Here is a 24,851-nt window from a genome sequence, read left to right on the forward strand (position 1 = left end):
GAATGCAACAATGGGCAGAGTTCAGGCAGCTTCGCAGCTAAAGCCAACTCCCTAACTGAGAGCTGTTCCCAGCTCCCCAGATCCGCTTCCCGCACCGCCCGACTCGTTTACTTGTTGAGAGGTGTTGAAAGTGTTGGAATATAATAAATAATAGCGCTAAGTACTACTTTAAGAATTTACATGCGGCAATTGCAGCCAGCGGCAACAGCGGCGTAAACGGCTGGACGAGGAGAAATGGGGACGTAGGAGCTAACGCTAGCGCGCCACCGAAATCCCAATCTAAAGGCATGACACCCAGAGCAAAGGCAGCACTGAAAAATTTTTCCCTTACAAAGCAACGAATCCCCATTGCCCTTCACGTCACACGATTTTTTCCGATTTTAAGAAATCTAAGAAAATACAAATTGGAATATTTTAAAAAAAACTTACTCGAAATAATTTAAGTGTCCATCTAGCTTTGATCTCTCTTAAAGAGTTTCAAGTATTTCATTTTTCAAGAATAATTATTTCTCAATATCAAATTTTACACGAGTAAGCGCTGAAGTGAAGTGACACCCCTGTATATCTACATTTCTGATAATCTCGATATATATTAAGCCGCGCGTTAAATGCACCGCAAGTTTTTTCCATATATGTATGTGAATACAAATGAACGAAATCCTTTTAATAACTATATATAGCTGCTATAGCTCATTTACATACAATTTAGTTTACAATTAATTGTTAGCATTATGTAAATAAATAAACATTGTTGTTAGACTTCCATTTAATAATTTTCCATTAATTTAACGATTTTCTTTATCATTGTTTTTCATTTCTTACAAACTTTGAACGGATACTTCTAAGCTTTTTTATAACGGGAATTTCTCTCGGTGTACACAATTTTGACGCCAACATGGCTGCAGGGATTTTCGCACACTCACACCGCCACAAAAGGACTCACACACACATGACTTTGTGACTTGCATTTTGAATAATCGTTGCACAATGCAAGAACCGTGGAGAGGCGAAGTGGGAGGATAGCATATAAAGGCAGCTTTTGCATTGTGCGACGGCTGTGAATCTTTTCGGGCTGCCTCTTGACCCTTCTCCCCTCGTGTGTCGCTGTTGACTTAATCCTTTTGAGTTTTGCCGCATAAGGAGGCGGTAGTCAGTAGTCAGGTCCGCATTAATAGAGTCACTAACCAGGCTAGGATTTGCCTTCCCACCCACCTCTACCTTCTGTCCCCAGCAATACCAAGCTCGATAATTAAAAAGCCATCAATAATGTCTAAAATAAATGTTGGCTTATTAAATCCCATTTGCCTGCGCCAACTTACAGTTAAATGAAATGAAAAATGTTCGCAGCCATTTGGCCAGTGCGGTTGGCCCACACTCAACTTACCTCCTCCTTAGAATCCTTGTGTCCTCGAGGAAACTGAGGCAACATCATCAGCAGCAGAAGCCGCAAAAGAGGCAGAAGCAGATAAAAAATCCATTAAAATAAGAATGCGATAAGGTTTGTGCCTTGTAGTGAAAGCGTGAAAAAAATCGCCTAAATTTATGCGGCTTTGCCATAAATTTAGAAGGCTATAAGGATATCATTAAAGCGCAACCACACACCCACACCCTGGCAAACACACACACACACATTGCCAGCGCCTTGGCAGGCTTTCACTTTCATACAATCCACTAAGCTTGGGCTTGTCCTTCACAGATGTCTTGTACAATGGCTAAATGTTTAATTCAATTAGTTAAAATTTATGTGGCGTTGAAAGTGGACAGATTTTAAAATTATTTAACTTTTGCAACAAGCTTGTAGCTCGTGTTGTGTCTCTTTTAAATTGAAATTTACCTGAATGATATTCGTTAATTTGGCGCCCAACGTGGGGCGCAGTTCTTTCACACCAGTGTTTGGGTACATACGTCTATTTTAACAATCTGTGAAATTTAATGAATATACTACAAAGTTATTGTGATACACCTTTCAACTTACAGAAAAAGATTTGAAATGTCTTTAATTTGTTGAAAATTAATAGGCCTTTTGAACCAAATATAAACCTAACAAGTTGGTTTAAATTGTTATGATACAATGCAGACCTTAAAACAAATCATAGAATGTACAGCCATAATAGTAACTTAAACTTTAACTTTAGCGTACAACATTCTCATTTCATCCCATTGTGCCATATAGAAAAACTTACAAAAGCGCAATACAGGGCAGAGGACGACAACATCATGACTTCAGCTTAAAAAAATTATACTTATATATATATTTTGGAGAACATTAATAATAATTTTCGATATTTATGACGGGAAACATCGACAAGGCATACAAGTCCCGCCGACTATGGAAACGTTAAATGTGATTACAAGCCAGCCACCCCCCAATCAACCCTCTCAAGATATTCATCTTACATTGATCTTACTACCGGAGAGGGTGAATGGTGGAGAGGGTATCGAAAGTTCGCCATTTGCATTGGCTAGCCTCTTCAAATACTTTTCTCTATGCCAAAAAAAATAAAATATACATTTTTCGTATATTTTTGGGGCAGAAAGTTTTCTTTTTCTTCTTGGTGGCCGAAAATAAGCGCAGAAAGAAAGAAAGAAAGAGGAATTTCATTTATATCGAAATAAACAACCACTGGAAACCCTCTGTTTGGGCGCACTCCAACGTTATTTATGATCTCATCCATCATTTTTATCGTGAAAAAACATTTTCCTGTCTCAGCCTGCCACTGAGCCAGAGCCTGTGAGCCTGTGAGCCAGCTCCTTCTGCTGGCTCCTGCCGCTGTCATTGGCCAAGGACTTTTTGTGTCGTTTGTCGCTGATGCGAACAAACCAAACCGAACCGAACCGAACTGAACCAAACGAAACCCCAGCCAAAAGCGAGCCCCTGCCCCACACATGGCTGATTCCTCCAAGAAGTTTGAGAGAAGGTCTCTGCCAAAAGGGACGTAAATTTCCAAGGGACCCGGCTCTAATGATGCAGCCACCCACCCCGCCCTGTCAGCCTCCATTCAAGCGCACCGAAGCCAACTCTTCCCCCGACTGATGTTAATGAAGTGTATGCGAATGAAATACGGAAAATTACAAATTGCCTTGGCCAAAACGAAAGAATGGTAGAGCAGAGCGAGGAAAAACTGCAAATGTTGTTTACGATGTTCACGGTTTCCTTTCGATTTCGTTTGCAATTTATGGTGAAAAGCAATTCAGATTCGGTTTGGGATTCGCCCAGCTCAAGTGGCGCAATATTGGTCAATGACTCACACTTTCCGTAGCTCCCTGGTCGGACATTAATTAGCGCCTGGAGAATGGAGACAGATATCCAGGCTTGATGATTTAATTCGGATTCGTACTGATTGTTCTCTTTCATATTAAGTTTGTCATTTTGCTTTGCAAAGCTTTAAGAAAAGTCACTTTGCCAAAAGAAAACGTCCTCAAGAATTCTCCTTACATATCCTGTCTGATGCCTGCCAAGTGCATGTAGAACTCACAAGTTTTATACGAATAATGGACCCCGAGCAGAGTCATAAATTAAAACGTATTTCACTTGGAAGAAAAAAATCTGCGGCATATAAAACAAATAGCATTCAAAATTGCAAGACGCACATACGATCCGACTACGTAATTCAAATTGGAGACAGAAATAAGCAAGCCAAAAAAATAAATAAAGAAGAATATTATAATCCTATGTCTCGATGCCAGTGTCCGAAATGCTTGACATCCATTTAAGCAGACTGAGACAGTTCCCTGTGGCTGGGGGACCTGCAAGATTGGGCAGAGAACCACATTCATAGACAGGCAACTGCACTCAGGAAAAAACACCGTGATAAAATCAAGTACAAACAGTCTTAATTTAAGAACGATTTCATGCTTACCGTTTAAGACCGATCGTACTGAAAACGCCTTACATTGAGCACCTTTAGGATTTAAATATCTGTCAACTCTAAAAATTCCCAACTGTTTATTCTGAATGTGCTCGGGATATAAGGCACATAAAAAGTAATAAGTAAACTTATATTATTTATTTAGTTTAGATATATATCGTATATTTCATTTTCAGTTTCCAATACCTACTTGACTTAGGCACGAAATACTTGATTTTTTCTCTGAGTGCATATGTATCCAAGAAAAGTATTTTCTATAAAACAACAAAAATAGAGCTCGCGGCATTTTTTAAATTTTTAGTTCCGCTTTAAATTTCTCATTAAATGTAATAAACTCATTAAAATTTAAAACATACATTAAATTTGTGGGTAAGCTTAGCAAGAAGCAATTCTGAACAAAATACAAAACTCTCACCCAAAAACATATTTTGGAAATGTATTAATTTAAAATTTTTGACCAAAATAGTAATAACATAATGTAACTACTTATATATTTTTGTATGATGTAATATAAATATATTTACATTAAAAAAAAACATCGGATCATGTTTGATTAAATAAGTATACATATATGGAACTACAACTAAAGCTCAACTACGAAGTACAATTTTAGCCAATGCTACAGAACTTGCTGCAGCATCTTAATAAACCTTCAAAGATGAATCTTGCAACCCTGTTAAACAGATTGTTGGCAATAAATAAATTAATCCCTAAGCACTTTGATTTTAATTTTAAAGTTTTAACTTTATTGTATCTGTTCTCAATCTGTATTTGTTTTGTCGTTGAATATTTGTCGTGTTCACATCTGCAATTTATTTGCCATCATCAGGCATCGAAGTTGTTTATTCATTTGCTTCTGTTTGTTTGTTTGTTTGTTCGAGTGTGTGTGTTTGCCATCGCCATAACTCAAGTTGCGGCACAATGTGATCATTGGATCGCATGATTTGGATTTATTCCCAACGCGCCATTGGACATATTGCCGGCATGTGTGCCACACTCGCTCCCAATCCCAATCCCAATCCGAATCCGAATCCACATGGACATCCACATGAAAATGCTGCTCCTCCCCGTCTTGGGCAATGGCAGTGGGAAATTAACATAATCGAAAAGCGATTTCAAGCCTGTGCACTTTTGTCGCTTTATTTATTCATTCATTCTGTCAATTTCTGCTGCAGCGAATTCTTGCTGACAGAATTAATTATTTCGCCACATAAATTCTTTGGTTACCATTTTTTCGAAGTCAGCTTGCTGGTAGTGTTGTACAGGATGTGGAAAATGGCTTCATTATACGCAAAGCTTTTAAAATGTTTAAGCTTATTCAAACTGAATAAGAGAGTTATTTCCCTGATATTTTTATTTAGTACTCATTGAATTATAACTAAAAAAAAATGAATATCGAAAACTTTTAAAAAAAATAAAATCAATTGAAAAATAAACAACAATTTTGTTTATAAAAAATTATATTCAATGAAGGTTAATATTTTAAATGGATGGAAATAAAAATGTATGTTATCAGTGTGGATGGCAGTACACGTAGTGAAGAAGCGCACTAGGAGAGAGTGCGATGGCGGCTACTTATATAGCCGCAGAATTGAAAATCTGCACTGATGGTCCGATCACAACGAGTGCCGAATAAAAAAGTTAAGAAAGTGTATTTATTTAGTAGATCGTTTAATACATTTTCGTCACAAAAGTTGATATCCGAATTTTTGTATGTTGACGCTGCGATCGTCACTAGATTTTTACCTCGTTAGGAGGTAATAAAATTCAGTAAATACCTTGCCTTTTTATATATTAATAAATAAATGAGCCTTAAAAAATGTTGAATTTATGATGAAAATAAACTAAATAATCTTCCAAATAATTTCCCAATCCCCATTGGCTCCAACTAATTTATTATTAATTTAGACCTAGAAATTCCCATTTTCGTTTCCAATGAAACCATTTACTAGTCTGTAAGTGACTTATGAATCCCTAATCCCCGAGGACTCTCCCCACTTACCGCATCAATAAAACAATTGAAAAGTGGAGACCCGAATTAGAGTGAACCTTATTGAAACCTTAATGCCCTGCACAATGCAAACAATCCATGGGGAGAAAAGTCAGAGAGCAGGATGCTGGTTTAGTCATGCGGAACCACTTACAAATCCATAAATGTGAATATTATTACTAAAATGGTTGTTGCTCGTGTCGCTTTTGGCATTGTGCTGGAGTTCTATTTATTCTGCTCCCGACTCCGGGGACTTCAAGTGGGCGGTGGGTGTTGGGCGGCAGTCGGTGGGTGGTGGGTGAGGGTGGGGCTGTTCGATGGGAGTGGCAAACACCGCAATGACTTTAGCAAATAGTCAAGCACCAGGAGACAGCAACAGCAGCAACAATAAGAACTATGTTTGCACTTTGGTTTTGCCGATTTGCAGTTTTGGGCTTCTGTGTTTGTTGTTCGAACGAGAATAAATTCCAGTAGCCGGAAACAAACGATTTTATTGCAACTACTCGCACTAACAGCCATTGCTGGTGTTTTTCTGCATTTATTGTTTTCGTTTTCGTAGTATTACATGTCGTATTATTTGCGCTTCGGGCTATTTTCCCTTTGTTTTGTCAGCAATCCCTCCTTTCCCCGCTCAATTGATTTTGTTTTATTTATTGTTTTGCTTTAAACTATTAAAATATTGTCTGATGTTTTTTCGACTGCAGTTCTTTGGCCGACCCCCTTGTGGCATCGTTTTTGGTTGTTGACTTAAGTTTTGGCAAATAATTTGATTTGCAAACCAATAAATTTTAGAAATCTATAAATTACACTTATTCGAGCTTAAAACAACATTTTTAAGGGATTAAATATCAATGGAAAAAACTTGACCAACACTGGATCAAATGGGTATTAATATTGGATGGCAGAAAAAGAGTTAAATTAAATAATTTCTTAAATTGAAGTTTAATAGTTTTTTAAAGCTATCATAAAAATCACAAAAAATGTATTAACATAATAGTTTAATGGTTAACTAGTAAAGACTTCTTTATTATGTGTAAGCAACATCATGCAATGAAGACATTTCGTCAACTTAGTATCATCGATTATTTTCTATTAAATTTTTAACTTTAATATCTAAATATCTGCGATTGACAGAAAATGTCGACTTACAACTCTTATTACGTTCTATGAATCATTGATTTAAAATCTTTCTCTATTTCTATTTCCTTTTCTATCCTCCTCTTTCTAATTTATTATGCCCCCTTTCCTCACCCAATGAAAAGAAAGTAAATAAATTAAGAAAAAATCCCTCAATAGAGTCAAATAAGCTGAGAAGGCGGAACTTGTGCATAAATTAGCCGTTTGCATTTGAAAATTCCAAACTTCCTTTTGCTAAAATCATTCGATACTTCTTCCTTACAAAAAACCGAGAAATACTTTTTGTACTTGTTCTGCTGAAAAGCCAAAAAGTTTGTTTTGCCATTTTTCATTGCTTACAACAGAAAGTTTTAAGTAAAAAATAAATTTCTGCCAAGCCAAAACTAACAGAACAGAGTTGGCAAAAAAAAGGAAAGCGGAGGGTAAAAGGAGAAAATGTCTGTATGTGCTTTTCATATCATTTTGGCGCATTTTATTTTTGCGCCTTTTCAAAGGCAGACTGACAGTCAGTCCAAAGGGAAAAGACTGAGATTATTTTCTACTTTAGGGGAAGGAAAAGGAATCTTTTGGATGGCTTCCAAATTATAAGTTCTGCTCTGATTTCAATTTAGCCGCAACTGTCTAGGGTGGAGCAGTGACTATTTGTCGCAACTTCAATTTCGATGCGGCTGCAACTTTTCCCCCGCCCGAGAATATCTAATTTTTAAGGAGGGCCATAATAATTCAGTTTCTTGCTCTCAGCTATTTTGCCCCATTTCAGCGCAGTTTATGAAAGTGTTGTTTATGAATATTGTTTTTTAAACATCTTGAGAAATCCTAATTCATGAGAATTTATTATTGAAAGTCTGGGTAACGAAAAGCAGCAGTGTGGTGCCTTTTACGTAGTTGAAATTTGACGATTTAATTAAAAAATTTAATACATACGTGATTACAAATTAATAATATATTTTGTTTCTTAAATGTTTACAATAATTACTTGCTCTGCTATTTTTTGTATTGCAAAATTAAAGAAACAAATCTTGAAAGTTAAATGAAAAGAAAAGCGGTGTATTAGCTGTAGACATCTTGCTAAATTTCTTTAAGAAGTTGTAAACATTTTTTTTAGATTTCGAAGAGATTTTGTCATCTCTAACACATCTCATTTTCTTTCTTTAAAAAACACATCGTTAAAACATTACTCGATCGCATTAAAAACAATACATTGTTTTCTTTTTCTAAAATGGATCGTCACATAATTCAGTAGTTTAAAATTTACTAAGTTGAAATTACTTAACACATATTAAATGCGGTTAACTTTACTACTTCCGATTTCTTATGGACCAAAATTGTAGATTTCTTCCTACCCCGTCAATAATTCGCACTTACGAAGATATCTCCATCCGATCCGAACTCTGCAACCTTTAGACCATATTTATGCCGCATTGTGCGCAAAGTAGAGTCAGAAAAAAAAAACCTGGGCGGGAAATAAATCCCTTGCCAAAATACATGGCTGGCATTATGTTGCATGCAGCGGAGCAGCAGCGCAATGAAGCAATCAATCAAAGCGCAAATCGCTTTGGTGTCGCAAAGCACCGCTGGGCAAAGACTTTTCGCCTTAGGAATAATATCCATCATTGCAGTGGAGGTCTTACCATTCTGAATCGCAATCCCTGTCTTCTTCTCTTTAAGCTATACACTTAAAATATAAGCAATATATTTTATAAATTCACAATTGTTTACTTCTTGTTTATTTAAAGTATGTATATTTCGTTGTTTAATGTTGTAGTTTGTATAATAACTATTTTTTTTAACAAAAATATAATTTATATCCTTAACATTCAAATAAACTCCATTACCATTTTAATCGAAATATAATTTTGCACTTTTCTTTCGAGTGCAGTAATCGTCTTCATTTTGCAGCGGGCATGCCGCGGAGTCGGAGACGCCTTTGATGCCCGGGCCATGACTCAGATATCGATGGATAGTATAGGGGGACTTCTTACTGGGGCTTGTCTGAGTACGAGTCTGGCAGTCTCGAGTCTCTGGCCCTCTCCCAACCCCCCTTTCACCGCCCGTGCAATCTCTCGCTGCGTAATCACATTCAAGTGCTGTCTCCTCCAAGCACAGCACATGTGTGACTGTCGAGGGAAGGGTCTGGGGTCTGGGTTTGGGTCTGGGGCATATAGAATGGTTTGGCAGAGGGGTTATGGGCTGGAGCTGGGCTGGGTTGGTTTTGGGCAGCACATGGACAAGGGCAAGGCGAGGCAATGCCGAAGCTGCGCCGCATATAAATGTTTGATTTATGCATCCAAAATGCTTGACTCGCAGCCAAAAAGGCTTCGACAGAGAACAGTGGTTCCAAAAGGATTAAACCTAAGCCAAAAACTGCAGCTAATAAGTGGTATGAAAATAAAAAATATTTGAGTAATTATTCGTTTAACTTAAAACAACATGGAAAACCCATTAGGCTAAGACATTTTTCGTGTTTTAAAATATATATAGTTCTACCTATATACTAAATCGACAAACACGATTAGTTGTCCAGAATCTTAAATACATATTTATAAGGAACGGAACTTTTTTTTTAATAACTGATTACTATAGTTTTTGATCCATTGAACCATTTTCAAGCCACTGTTCACCTCATTGTCATGGTGCAGCTGTTGTTCTTACCTCTTTTATTTTTGTAGCTGTTGTTGCCGCTTTTCCTGCAGTTGTTTCTCTCCAAGAAGTGGAACGTAGTGGAGTCTAGTGGACTGGCTGCGTCTGCGAGTTGTGACTATAAATGCAGTCGTCGTTCCCCACTGCCAATAGCCCCATCATAATGGCGGCACTTTGAGCTCATAGATCCCACCGACAACCAACGACGCGGCCAGCTTATCCTGGCAATGCATCCTCGAGCTCTTCAGTCCCAATCCAATACCTGAAACTATCATTGCTGACGAGAGGAGCACATAATCATTATCAGTTAGGGGCCACCTAAAGCTCAGTTCCCTGTTGCCACTCGGTTATGAATCCAGGTAACGCATATCTTGTGGCTGCATTTCTGCCATCGGCATTTGCAACTAAGCCTGGGACTCCTCCTTTTTTAACCCAACCCCATGCAGTGACGATGGCCCATCTGGGCATTTTTAACTCGTTAAATGCTCAATAACTTTATTCCCACTTGGTTCTTGTCCTGGCCCCGAGGGTCTGGCGGGTCAGCAAAGGTGTGAGCTGAACCTCTGAAATCAGGAAGCTTATTTAGCACTCGGTTCGAGGTACAGGAAAACGCCCACTTAAGCTGCTTTAGGGTTTTCGAGTGATGAGAAAGGTTAGAACAAGCTATAAATCAATACATATAGTTAATTTAAGAAACCTTAGCTTATTTCCCTGATATGTACAAGTATTCGATATTTCAATATAAATTCTTTTCAAATTTAAAATTTGCTTAAAGTTGTGAATCGGGTACTGGCGCAAAATAAGGATTTTCTTCCTAACCTGCAAAATTATAGAGGTTTATATGCAAAGGTTCGGAACTGTATTTCTAATTTTTAGACAGACTGTTTATACTGTTCCAAAACAAACTCACTTATACAGAATCTATAAGAACTTACTTAATTGAGTTGCACACAATACAAAACGAAATTTCTATACAATTTAGCTATAGCTAGTACATTCCATTACTTTACAAATTTCGCCAAGCTCTTTTGATAAAACTTTGTTAGCCGATCCCGATTCTTAAGATAAGAACCCATGAATAATGCATAGAATAGACTTCATTGAATGAATACAATTACAAAACTTGCGTTTGCGCAGTCTGTCCAAAGTTGGACTCAAGTTTTTTGCCTAATAAATTTACGACCACAACTTTTAGTCTCAGTCTCTCCGGTCAGCAAAAAAGTAATCACTTAAGTTTGCAAAATCCCCCACCTAAAGCTCCCTCAGAATCCCTCTAGATTCCAAGTTAGTGGGCGTCTTAATCATCATTGGCTGATATGTAGAGCGAAAACAGTCAAGTCTTCCATGGGAAACAGTTCAGGGGCCACAATGGACGCTCATGAAACTAATTTGCCAACGGATTGGAGGCAGCTCATTCCCATTCAGCACTTTCCCATCTCAACTCATCTTGGCAACGCCACCCGCGTGGAAAGCAATAAAGCAGCAGCTACAGTGGCAGCAAAAATAAAGAAGAATAACAAAGTTAAACAAAATGTAGTCATTATTTATATTTGCAACGCAGCTCAGCAACAAGGAGAGAAAAAACTAGGAAAAATTCTCTTAAAACAAGCTGTGAGACCAAAAGTTCCAAAATTTACAGGGTGTTGAACTGGGAGACATATGTAGGACTTAATTATATGTATGTAAAATAGATATTAACTAAACATTTATGTATTCATGCAAAGAAATAATAAAGTTATAATTAGTTGAAAATTATATAATTTCGATCTCAGAAATATGTGACAATAAACTCAATTATTCAATTATTCAAATATATACTTCTAAAAAAGCGTTTAAGCTTAATTAATTTTTTAATTATATAATTAATTTTTTAACAATTATGGTACTGAATATTATTTAACACAATTTAATTTTAAAATGTTTAAAAACACCCTGTACAGAAATATGCTAAAACTTTCCTTAGACAATAGAAGCGCGTAAGAAAAGCGCATTAATTTCAGCCACCTTTCCCCATCCAACCGCCTCCATTGGTGGCTCAGCTTCAGCTCACCGTGGCTCACTCGTTGTCTTCTCCGACTTGCGTTCGCACTTAAAAATTAATTTAATATCCTGGCGTATCCTTTTCCACGCAGCCAGCTCGCATGCTCCATGGCCATAACGAGGGGAGCGAACCCAAGTCGAGGATATATAGTGCAGGACCCACCGCCGAAGATGAGCGAGCATCCTGCCAGCAGATCCAGGTCCTTTGAGCCCGCCCTGCTGCTGTTTAGCTCGCATGGCGGCTGTAAATATAATAACGTCGGGAAAATCCGAACCAAGGAGGATTAATTAGCGCGCATTACCCAAAGCCACCTCACGCAACCGGTTCCAGGACCAATTCCCAGAGACCAGGGTGTCAACTAACTCGAATAGGTGGATGGTGCGATCCCACCTTGGGTCTCCGTTACGTGTCAAAAAAATGGGATACATTTGCTACTAATTAAGAATCCATGTTTTAAATATATGCATGTGCCCGCTCCTTGTTCATCTTGTCTGTGGTTTCGAGTGGCAAGGAGCAGCCATAAAAATATAAGTAGAACATGGCGCATAAATGTTGGACCCCTAACAAATACCTCACAAGGGGTTGCGGAGTTTATAGGATTGAATGACAGCTCCCACTCAATTTAACCCTTCGCTGTCGACACATTTTAGGTATGAGACGTCATAAATTTGAATGAATATGAAAAAGGTTCTAATGGCTGAAACTAGCATGAACTCTTTCTTGAATATTGGTATAAAGTATATGTAAGGGTGTCTATAAAGAATCAAGAAATTAAACATAATTCATTCCATAAAAAATTCTTGGAATAGTTTAAGTTAGTTAGCCCTTAGTCTTAGTTTATTTATTCCAAGTTATGTGTAATATATTTTATTGGCAACGTTTTACAAGAATTCACATTTTTACACTTATTGTCTACAAAAGTAAATACATATCAATATTTCATCAAAAAAAATTTATGTTTCGGTTTATCTTGATACAGAAATGTAAAATAAAACTATTTTATAAAAGGTACACAACTTGTTTAAATTTTTAATTTGTGTGAATAATTTATAAAATGTCTTTAACTGTTTTTTTCGCACTTTAAGAATTTTATACATAATAAAAAAATTTTAGAATCGCTTGACAGAACCTTAAAAAATAATTCCACAAAACAAAACAAGGAAGAACGCTATAGTCGAGTACCTCGACTATCAGATACCCGTTACTCAGCTAAAGGGACCAAAGGGAAATGGAGGTATGCAAGCAGCAAAGCGAGATTGAAATGCGCCACCTATCGGCGGTAGACAGATTTAAGCGTTATGGGCGTTAGAGTGGGCGTGACAAATTTTTTTTTGGGTCAATCGATAGGTATGGACGCGACCAATACTGTTCAGTTAAAATTTTTTATCTAGCATGAAAATTGTGAGCGCCACGGGCTTGGGCGGTTTGTGGGCGTTAGAGTGGGCGTGGTATATTTGCGTAACAAACTTGCGCTGCGCACAAGGCTACGGAATCTAAATCTGAGATCCCAATTCTCTATCCTTGATAGTTTCCGAGATATCCACGTTCATATTTACGATTTTTTGAAGTTTGTGGGCGGTTTGTGGGCGTAAAAGTGGGCGTGGCAAACTTTTTTTTTATCAATCGATAGGTATTGATGAGAACAATACATTTCAGTTAAAATTTTTATTTTAGCATCAAAACTGTAGGAGCCACAGTGTGGGCGTGGCACTCTACTGAAACAAACTTGCGCTGCGCAGGAATCTCAGGAATCTGCTTGCCTAATCCCAGTATTGTAGCTCTCATAGTTTCCGAGATCTCAGCGTTCATCCGGACAGACAGACGGACAGACGGACATGGCTAGATCGACTCGGCTAGTGATCCTGATCAAGAATATATATACTTTATGGGGTCGGAAACGCTTGTTACATACTTCCCGACGAATCTAGTATACCCTTTTACCCTACGAGTAACGGGTATAATTATGTTAAACCGTGCTGACTATAATCCGACATAATTTTATCACGCGAAAGCAAAAGGGAACTCTGTCCTTGGATGTTGTTAAAAATATCCTGATTTGCGGAAACTTTATGGGCAAACAAGTAACCAGACAATGGGAATCGTTGAAAACAATGAGTGGCCAATTAGAAGTGCTCCGAGATGGGGACAAATCTCGTAAAACACATAAATGTCGTCATAACAATAAAAATTCCGGTTGCAAATAAAGTGAGCGAAATAAAGTTTGAAGCGGCATGCCGAGATTTCGGCTGAGATTCTGTTAACCAAAACGAAACCGGGTCCAAAGCCCCGACCATGGCTCCCAAAGTGCCGCAACAGACATTGAACATGTTCATAAAATCATCGCCTGTTGCTTTTGTTGATGGCTGCTATAAACCGTAGTGCCACAAACAAGCCCGGAGTTACAACCAACTGTTGAGCCGGGGATTTTACGAGCCGGGTAATGACGTCATAAAAATTAACAACTTCAAGGCCTGGGGTGTCGAAAAAAGTCCTTTGACAGGGGCAATTATTAGCTGGAAATCATCGAGAATCACAATAACAGTCTGTGAGAAATAAGATTTTATTGAGTGGGTAAAATGCAAAATTAACTGGTAATACCATAAAAATAAAGTAAATTATTGAAGAAGAATAAAAACAATTTGTATGAAGTGGCTTGTATTTAGTAAACAATATTGTACCCGGTTTTTTAAATTTGTTTCTTTTGTCTACAATATTACACTGCCTTATACTCTGGGTCCTGGTGGACATATCCTTTAACTATTTTTTAATGGAATGAATTAAAAGATTTAATTTAAGTGCATTTTTTTTCTAATAATAAGTGCATTTTGATGTAAAAGGCTTAATAAAATCATCAAAAATTACCTTATAGCGGTGTTTCACCCATTAAATTGCAATTTCAAATACCTGACTCAAATACCTTGAACAATTTATTTGCTTACCAAAAAACCAGGACTTGAATCGGTGGAATGGAACTGCAGTGTGCAACCGCACACTCACTCAGAAGAATGGCAAAATTGCGTTGGGAAATTTACCGGCAAAACGAGCCAAAGGACGCAGACAAAATGCACACGGAACGCTCTCTGTCCTGCACTATCTCACTTTTACTTCCGGTTCCTCTTTCCCTCTCTGCATGTGTGTGTGTGTGCGTAGCTGGGCGAATATAATTTATTCGATCTGCGATAGCCGCGGCCTCTGTCCGGCATGTCTCATAAAAATTGCAGTTTAATTACTCCATCGACAGTATCAATTTAGCGAAATCTTTTATTAGCGCCGCAGATGGATTGCCATCCGTGTTAAAGCGCCATCTGTAGGCGGCTGCAGGTGAAGCGGTTTTTTCTGTACGATTTTTCGTTTTGCGAGGTTAAGGGTTTACATTGAAAGCAAAAGAGTTTTTAATGAACAATTCGGTACGGTGTGTGAATATAAAGAGAAGGATTTGGTGTATCAGTGAGATTAATATAAATAAATAGAAATTTTAAATGGGGAAGAATTCTGCGGGTTGGGACGTCCTGTAAGTTGGAACAGTAAGTTTTATTCAATATTTAGAAATACAAATTTTTATTTAATGATTTTTGTAAGCAAACTAAAGGCGAAATATTATTAGACCAGACCCCACCAGATATTGTCTATAACAGTCGACTATCTATTTACACCTACAAATCTATTTACATTCCATTTTTGTTCACTAAAAAATGTATTTTCCAAGAAAACAAAATTTTTTTTATAAGCAAAAGATCAAGTTTTTGTTCGTTATATGTATATCACTTTTACTGATATGTACATCGTAGTATGCCAATGGTAGGGAAAGAACTATTCGTGTCGAACCTAAAGATCTCTATATAATTAAGCATTGGTCAAAAAAGTGCATAACACAAAAACGTATCATTTAAAAAATATTCAAATATTTTTAACAATAATGTATTTGGGAAATACTAACAATGACAATAGTAGCTTTATTTATTTTGTATATATGTATGTTCTATGCAAATACCCACAGTTCGGATGGTTTTATTTAAAGTTGTATGTGAACTAACTTTGTCAGTTCCATTTTATTAATTGTTTTTTATTCTAAAATAAAAAAAAATTCAATTCGGCGTTTGCGTGTTTTGAGGTGCTTGCCTTTTCAACAGATTTTTCTTGGTGTTATAAAATTTGACTTGCCTAATTTATGTTTTGTTAATCCAAATTTGTAAAGCCAAAATGAGAACATATGGATTTGAAACTACTAGCATTGCATATTCTTCGTTTATTGTAGAAGCAAACTCAATTATAGATTTTTCCATCTTCCTATAAATCGAAAAGTTCCAGTATCCCACTGCCGTGCAAGGCTCAGCTGCAGATCCTCCGCTCCCCGTAACGCCCGGCACTCCTCTAGCCATTCCTCCTGGCCCAAATCCCCGATGCTGGCTCTACCAAAAAAGAACCATGAAACCCCACCAAATGCTGCACGCTCATCCGCAAGATTTATGTATCTCAAATATGTGCAGCTGTGTGTGAGTGTCGAGCTCGAGTCCGAATGCCTATGCAGCTCTGTGGTATCCAGCCTCCATTTGCAGGGTGGGGCCGTGACTCCTCCGACTCCAGCTGTATGGCCATATCCAGCTCCGATTCCGATTCCGAGTCCGTGCGACTCCAGCTGTACGAGTGTAGCCAGTATCTGCATCTGTAAGCGGGCCTCCAACAATGTTTTGTTATTGTGCCGCGCTTTTTAAATTTACGTGCGGCAAATGCAACATACTTCACTTACGGAATTTGCGTTAATGTGAATTTGCAGACCACTCCAGTTGGCTCCCCTCCCAGCCTCTCCGTCCTGTATTCATCATGCACAGGAAAAATAGAACTGAGATGCAAATTCGCTTTTCTTTACAATAAGACTAATCTAGCTAATTTTGTAATTTTGTTTTTATAATTAAAATATATTCATATTTTATTATTTTTCGCTGGTTTTTGGGTAGTTTTCTTTCATTTGTATAACATCATGTTCTTAAAACCAGATATTTGTATGCTTTTTTCCAGTGCACCTCACTACTCTTTGGCGGATTGCTTTCATTCTGCATTTGCATGCTGCCCGCCGACGCATCGCACTGAATGTGGATGTGCGAGGGGGATGGGGCCAAAGGGTGGGAGGGGGAAAATGTGCAGGGCACAAGTGCAGCGGCCTCGAGTTTATACAAATGCACTATGAGTGCATGTTGCTATTGTCAGGAGCTGTAGCTATCGAACTTGTGTGAAATATAAGACCAATGCCGTGTTAAGTACCTTAAAATATAAAGTGCGCTAAAATACAACACAAGTAGATCGCACTATTATAAATCTATAAATAAATATAATAATATAAATAAATATATATTGTATTTTGTAATTTATGTACACTTTGAATACTAACAGTAATATTATTTTACTTTATAGTTTCTGGCATTTTTAATATTATCTTATAGATGGCTTTTTATAACATTTCAACTCAAAACAAATCTTTTAAATATATACCATTTTATAATTGTAATACACTTTGGATAATTTTTTGCTCACTTCATTATTTTGGATAATGTTCATTACTAAGATTTTTATCTTCAGTCTATAGCTTTTAAACTTAATAACTAAGGGCATGGGCACAGTGTTAACACTTTAAGTGCTTATGATTTCACATTTCCCTGGTTAAAAACCAACATTTCCTGTTCCTGTATAAAATGAATAATATTTATTTCAAGAATTCGTAGCATACATATCGGAGCTGCTTACAGGATATCACCTAGGCGATTACCTGATCATTTATGGAGCACTCTTGTTGTTGCAGGGATTTCGCCTGGTGTTTTTTGCCGTCCCGCTGTTGTTGTTTTTCTGGCAGTTGTTGCTGTTGCTTGTGTTGTTTTTGCAGTGCCTGTGATGCATCCCAACTTTCAGCTACAAGGTACAACAACGTGCATTTGTCCAGCCCACCCCCACCCCCACAGCGACCCCTTTTCCCCCCGCCGCTGCAAATGCATGTGTGTGCGCTGGCTTGAAATGTGTGTTTGCGTACGCAAATGCAGCCATGATTTATGATCTGAAACAATATTGAGCGCACGAAAATTTATGGAGTGCTCCGCTTTGCAAATAAAACGAAATAAAATTTTTTGTCAGTTGTATTATTCGTTTCAATATTTCTGCCTGCCGCCCGTCCGTTGCCTGTTTTTGTTTTTTGTCCTCATGACTGACCATTCATCCTTTTGTGTCCATTCATTTCGCTCTCGATTTATTTCGTTTCCGTGTACGGTGTCCTGTGTGTGCGACTCCAAATGTAATTCGTAGGCGTCGCCACTCCCCTTTAGTGGGGACAGGTTCTGAGATGGTCAAAAATGCATTCGGGCTTAATATTTGTTCTTTATTGCAGCGATCGGACATAATATATTTGAGATTCCAAGGGGAAATTTATGGCAGCGTAGTGAAATGCTCACTCAACTTACGTTTTCCTTTAACAATTCGAATAAATATTCTTTTTCGGCAAGGGCAATAAATAATGCTCTGGATATTGCAATTGATGAATCCTATAATATATGTAACTCAATATTAATTTGTGAATCCTTTTTCATCAAACACCAAATGATTTTAAAATTTGGAACCCACAATTCTATTTTGTTGTTTTCTAGTTCTTATAGTTTTTAATTCTGAATTAAAAATATGTGTTAGTCCTAAAAACCTAGAAAACTACAGATGAAAATCATGTGTTATACCAAACACTCCTAAAATTTATTATTTGTAAGGTACTTGTAATTATTAGTTGAGTAAAACGTTTTCAACACAGAAATGGGTTCCTTTCACAACAAGATCATAATGAATGTTTTCCATATTTTCTAACCTTCTTATCTGAAGTAACCCCATAAAAAGTAATAGCTCGAAGAACTTTGAACTCTTATCTGAGTTCAGCACTTCACTTACCTCTTGCAAGCAGTTCTCCCCCGCACTTTAATTTACCGTGGAAAAGGAGATAGAGAATATCTGGATTTTGGAAGTATTTCATTTGCAAGTGACATCTGTGAGGGGGCGCAAGGATAATTCGAACATTTATCATGTTCAGTTTTTGGACAATCGATTTGTGTTCGATTGAGGCTTATCAGCAACTGGCGGAGGCTAAGGGGGAATTCGGGAGTGTGGCATGCTCAATTGAAAGCCGTCACGCTTTGCTCCGAAAATGGATTCGACTACGAGAGACTTCCTGCCAAAAGAACCCAAGGATGCGACTACTGCATATCTATCACCAGCAGCATCCCCAGCAGCTCAAAGCCACAACAACCCCAATCCAAGACAAGATGGTATTTCACCATTTTGCTGGTTCTACGGCCACCATATGGAGGCAGATTAATACGGGTGTGAAGGAGATGCATTCCCCAGACTGAACATTAATTCGATGTCTTTGCTCTTCTTCGGGGTTAGGCAATCTATTTATGTTTGATTTCCAACAGCAAATGCAGTCACATTCCACTTCGCACGTGACTTTTCTAATTTTGTCGTCTAGCTGGAGTCCAATAAAATTGTGTTAGGAGGAAACCACAATTTCTTTAAATAGTCAGGCAATTTAATATTATACCTATACCGAAAGAGTTTTTAAATTATACAAAATATGAACAATCTTTCATACTTTTACATACAAATACTAAATATAATGGTAAGCTTCTTTCACAGATTGTCAATAAAAACTACAAGATTTTACTTAAAGAAATACCTTTGTGCAATTCATTTTAAAAACAAGAAAGAACGCTATAGTCGAGTACCTCGACTATCAGATACCCGTTACTCAGCTAAAGGGACCAAAGGAAAATGGAGATATGCAAGCAGCAAATGCGCCACCTACCGGCGGTAGACAGATTTAAGCGTTGTGGGCGTTAGAGTGGGCGTGGCAAAGTTTTTTTTAAATCAATCGATAGGTATTGACGAGACCAATACATTTCAGTTTAAATTTTTTATCTAGCACGAAAATTGTGGGCGCCACAGGCTTGGGCGGTTTGTGGGCGTTAGAGTGGGCGTGGCAAACTTTTTTTTAAATCAATCGATAGGTATTGACGAGGCCAATACATTTCAGTTAATATTTTTTATCTAGCATAAAAATTGTGGGCGCCACAGATTTGGGCGGTTTGTGGGCGTTAGAGTGGGCGTGGCATATTCGCGTAACAAACTTGCGCTGCGCTCAAGCCTACGGAATCTAAATCTGAAATCCCGTTTCTCTATCTTTGATATTTTCCGAGATTTCCGCGTTCATATTTACGATTTTTTGAAGTTTGTGAGCGGTTTGTGGGCGTTATAGTGGGCGTGGCAAACTTTTTTTTGGGTCAATCGGTAGGTATTGATGAGAACAATACATTTCAGTTAAATTTTTTGTTCTAGCATCAAAACTGTAGGATCCACAGTCTTGGGCGGTTTGTGGGCGTTAGAGTGGGCGTGGCACTCTTTTGAAATAAACTTGCGCTGCGCAGGAATCTCAGGAATCTGCATGCCAAATCCCAATATTATAGCTCTTATAGTTTCCGAGATCTCAGCGTTCATACGGACAGACGGACAGACGGACAGACGGACATGGCTAGATCGACTCGGCTAGTGATCCTGATCAAGAATATATATACTTTATTGGGTCGGAAACGCTTCCTTCTGCCTGTTACATACTTTCCGACGAATCTAGTATACCCTTTTACTCTACGAGTAACGGGTAACGGGACGAATCTAGTATACCCTTTTACTCTACGAGTAACGGGTATAATTATTTAATAAACGTCTTTTGCACAGATTTAAAAATAAAAGGTTTCACTTTAATCGCAGACTTCTTGTTCTTCAATAACATTAGTTGTTTTTCCTTAATCTTTACATTTTAAGGCAACTGGAATAAAACCATCTATAAATTTGTATTTTCAGCGTTTTCTAGAGATTCAGCGTCAACAAAAATACGACCGACATATGCCCTAAAAAACCGATCCGATCCGTCAGTGTCTTAGTGCTCGCATCCGTGGAACCTCCAGCACTTGCCGCAGTCTAAGAGTTCTGGCATCCTGCAGCAGAAGCCATAAATCATAAGGACGCAGGCATTCCGAAGAGGAGAAAAAAATCAGCCACTGCGAAGATATCCTGCTCTAATTCTGCCTGAGAGAACCAAAGGAACGCATTACTGTCGCAGGAAGCCGGCGGCGAAATTCGCAGCGTTGAGTCGAGTGCGTTAGTTTTGCATATGCAAAGGATCTAGGAGCCATAAAACAGCAAGGACAACGCACAGCAGCGCGGGTAGTGAGAATAAAACACAACAAAATTAAACTGAAACCTATATAATATTTTTTCCATATTTTTGTCGTATTTTTTGTGCCTTTGCGTTGCATGTGGTGCATATGATTTATGATGATGCGAGCGGAAAACGTCACGATGACAACGGCAGCGAGGAAGCAAATAAAACAGCAGGCTTAAGTATCTCACAGATACTTTCGCATCCAAGGCGCTGCGGTGGGGCAATTAAAAGCCCATACGCAATGGACAAATAGTCTTGGCTGCATCGTTAAATGGAAATATTAATTTGTGATTTCTTCACGCCGCCACTTGCAGCTAATTTATTATTAATTGAATTTCAAGAGGCAGTCATTGGGTTGGCTATTGGATTGGTGTCTGTAAATGTGCACTCACAGAAACAAGAGCTATTTCGAAGACATCGTCATATTTTCTGTAGAAGTAGCACAAAAATATTTATAAGCAGCACACAAAATTTCTTGATTAAGAAATCACTTAGCTTTTCTTTTAGAAAATAGTATTGAACTGTCTTTGAAATTAATTTAAAAATGTTTATTCTTATGAGTGCATTATTATGCAGAATATTTACATTTTTTATTCATCCTAAAAAAGACTTTCGCTTCAAATATTTATATACACATTCTTATACATTTAATTTATATTACCAACTTTTTATATTTTTTTAAAACAATACAAATTCAATTGATAACAATTTTAGAATTCTCGATGCATTACAGATAAGAGTGTATGTTTTTATGAATGTGCAGAAGCCATACACTCGCTATTTCCAGTTTCCTGCTATCCCTTCTCATCATACACAGAGTTTTATGTTCTATTTATGTTGTGCAAACGATGCCCCATAATCGTAAAAATATCAAAACAAATCGTTAAAATCGATCTCCCTCGTTTGCCAATCGATTTACAATCCCCCGCTAACTCCCCCAATGGTATCTTCATTTGTGGAGTTTTGCGTTCACGGGACGCGTGTCAATCGAGTGAGTCTGTGGCCATATTGAAAGTATCTGTGTATCTCCCATCTATATGTATATTGTGTCTCTATTTGTATCTTTATCGGGGCTCGTGTGTGTGCATGGCAATGCCGGCAGCCCCAACCAGAGGAAGCTCATAAATTTTGTGACTTAATTAAGTTGGCATCACTTGAAAATTGTTTGAATTTTTTGTTGCTTCTCGGGTTCCTGCTTTTTGCTGTTGTTCTCCGCATAGCGTTTACAGATAATAATTGTAAGAGCCCCATAATTGAATCAATATTGATTTATAATTATTGAACCGACTCAAGTGCAGCGCCCGCAGACAAAACTCAGAGCAGATAATAAGTGAGTGCAACAAATTGTTAATTTAATTAGCCTTTGAATATGTATCAAAATTTATGGCAATCATTGAAAATCAATATATCATCCTTAATATTGCAAAAGCTAAGAATTGGATGTTAAGGCACGAGCAACTATTTATATGATATGAGATTTATAATATTGCTTTTCAATTTTATTTTCATCTTTTTATTTACGAAAAAAATATATTCGCCTCTCATATGTTTGAGAACATTATTTGTTAAGAATTATAACATGTTTCATGCTTTGTAATATATTTTCTAAGCATTGAAAGCAATTTTTATTTAATAAAACACCTAATTGCTTAGTTCCTTAATTTAAATCTAACCAACTCAAATGATTAGAGTACACTGGTAATCTTAACCTTGCAGAACCCATTGGCTGTGCTATTAAGTCATCGTTGCTCGGTTTAAAGACTTCTGCATCACTCAGCTATTTACTAAACAAATAAATTGAAAATCCACGTTTCCAGCCTGAACAACAAAAAATGAAATAGAGTTGTTTGTTTATTTACCAAAGCGATTGGAAGTGTTGGGGGAAACTCACGCACCCAGAAAGCGGTGGAGAAGGGGAAGAAGCGAATGAGGAAATTTTCGCAGCATGCCGCAGAGTCTCCTCGACGTCTCCCACTGCTCCGCTGGGCGAAATGAGGTGCCACATGATATGGGGGCGCTCTGGCGTTCTGTTTATCCAACGGGGGTCGCCAAGCCGAGTGTTTGTTTTTATAGACTAATTTTTATGGGGCCACCGGCACCCCCGAAAACATTTCTGGTGTTTGTTTTTCTTGCCGGATTGCTCAACACTTGTTTCAGTAGCTGTGTGTTTACGAGTCCATTCCGCCGATTCGGCCTGCCACACACATAATAGTCATCATAACAAGGCATTAACTTGCTCATTAGCCATTCGGGGCGGACAAAAAGGATTCGGTTGCGGGATCATAAAGCCATCACAGCTCGCCGCCTGCTGAAAGGGATAAGGCCTGGTCCATAATTAAGAAGTTGGCTATGCAAAAACCCGTGGAAAAATTGGAACAACTTGGGCGGACCTGGGCTACCTGGCTAAATTAAAATCACCCTCTGTGCACGGCAAGTGCCAAGACATTGTCACACATTATCCGGCGGCAAACTTTTCCCGAAACAAAAGGACACAAAGGGTTGTTGGGCTGCCTCGTCCCGGACTCAAAGACAAAGTTTTACGGTGGCAAAAGGCTAAGGAAGGAGCGGCCAACAAAGTGGCAGCTGCTGACGCGCCCTCGGCTCAATTGCAATTACGGCAAATTACTTTATTACATCCGTAATTGTGTGACCATCGAGCGTGCCATTTTTCGGGCTCTGGAATTAGTGCGAGCGCCACAAGTGGTTCGGTATTTTCTGGCCCACTCCCCGGTAACAACTCTACTATTTTAGTGAGCCAGCCCGCCCTGTTCCAGCCCATTTTCTTGATGGCCAAGAACTTCCATCGATGCACACGCACAGCCTCCAACGCCGCCGGCAATTTCCCAGCTTCTTAAATCCGTCGGCAGTTGTCACGTAATAAGAAGTTTGAGCATGGAAGGTAAACTCGGAATTGTCGCTGTAATTCATTAAAATATTTAATGTTTCAATTTTGTTAGAATTATATAGTGCTGTTTGTATAAAAAATAACAGAACAAAGTTCGATATTTTTCAAAAATTCTTTGTTTTTAGATACAGCAACCGAATTATCTAAAAAAAGGGTTAAATTAACTGAAAAGTCTACAAAATATGCGTTTACATTCATCGGTTGTCTTTCCTAATTTAAATAAAATTATAAGCTATTGATATCGTTAATAGAAATTATTTTTAATAAGTTATACCACAAGCAAATTGGCAAAAAACTATACAATTTTCTAAAACATACATACTTGTGTATATTGGTGTTTTATTATTAAGGCAGAGTAAAAAATAATAGTTTTCAAGAGCCAAAATAGCTTTCTATGAGGATTTTAATTAGTCTTCAAACCAATTAATTTAAATAAACTCCAAGAAATTAAGATTTAAGTAGTGGGAAATAAGTTAACCTTGCTTAAATATAATACATATTTCATAAAATGCATTCCAACAATAGTAAGGAAATTATTTTAGTTTTGAAACTACAAATTCTAATCTAAGACTTTAAAAATCATAATTTTTTTAAAAACAGAATTCGTCTTGTCCTTTTTTACAAGTACTATTTAGTAATCAACGTGATTTTCCCTTTGATTCTTTACATTTTAATAAATTTTGTTATTTATTCTCCCATAATTATTAATTCTCTTTAAAATTGCCGCTTTCTTGTCTGGTTCTTCGGCGCCTCAGATAATTGTGAGTCATCGAATGGTTGTTAATTTGTGATCGGCCCGTGCCCGGCTAATTGTCTTCGATCGTGATCACGATCGTCATCGGGATCATGTCTTCAATCGAGTGGGACTTGTGCTGACGTCACAGCAAAACCAGGGAAACTCCCCCACTCAATCCCCCTTTGAAAATCATGGGGGAAACGCGCGCCAAAAACTCGCGAGTCGCTCTTTCACGCAAACTCTCTCCCGCTCTCTCTTTCTCGCTCTCGCCCCGTCCTGCTCTCAGCTCAGC

The sequence above is a fragment of the Drosophila subpulchrella genome, unplaced genomic scaffold, assembly GCF_014743375.2.
Source record: "Drosophila subpulchrella strain 33 F10 #4 breed RU33 unplaced genomic scaffold, RU_Dsub_v1.1 Primary Assembly Seq354, whole genome shotgun sequence".
Classification (NCBI taxonomy): Eukaryota; Metazoa; Arthropoda; class Insecta; order Diptera; family Drosophilidae; genus Drosophila; species Drosophila subpulchrella.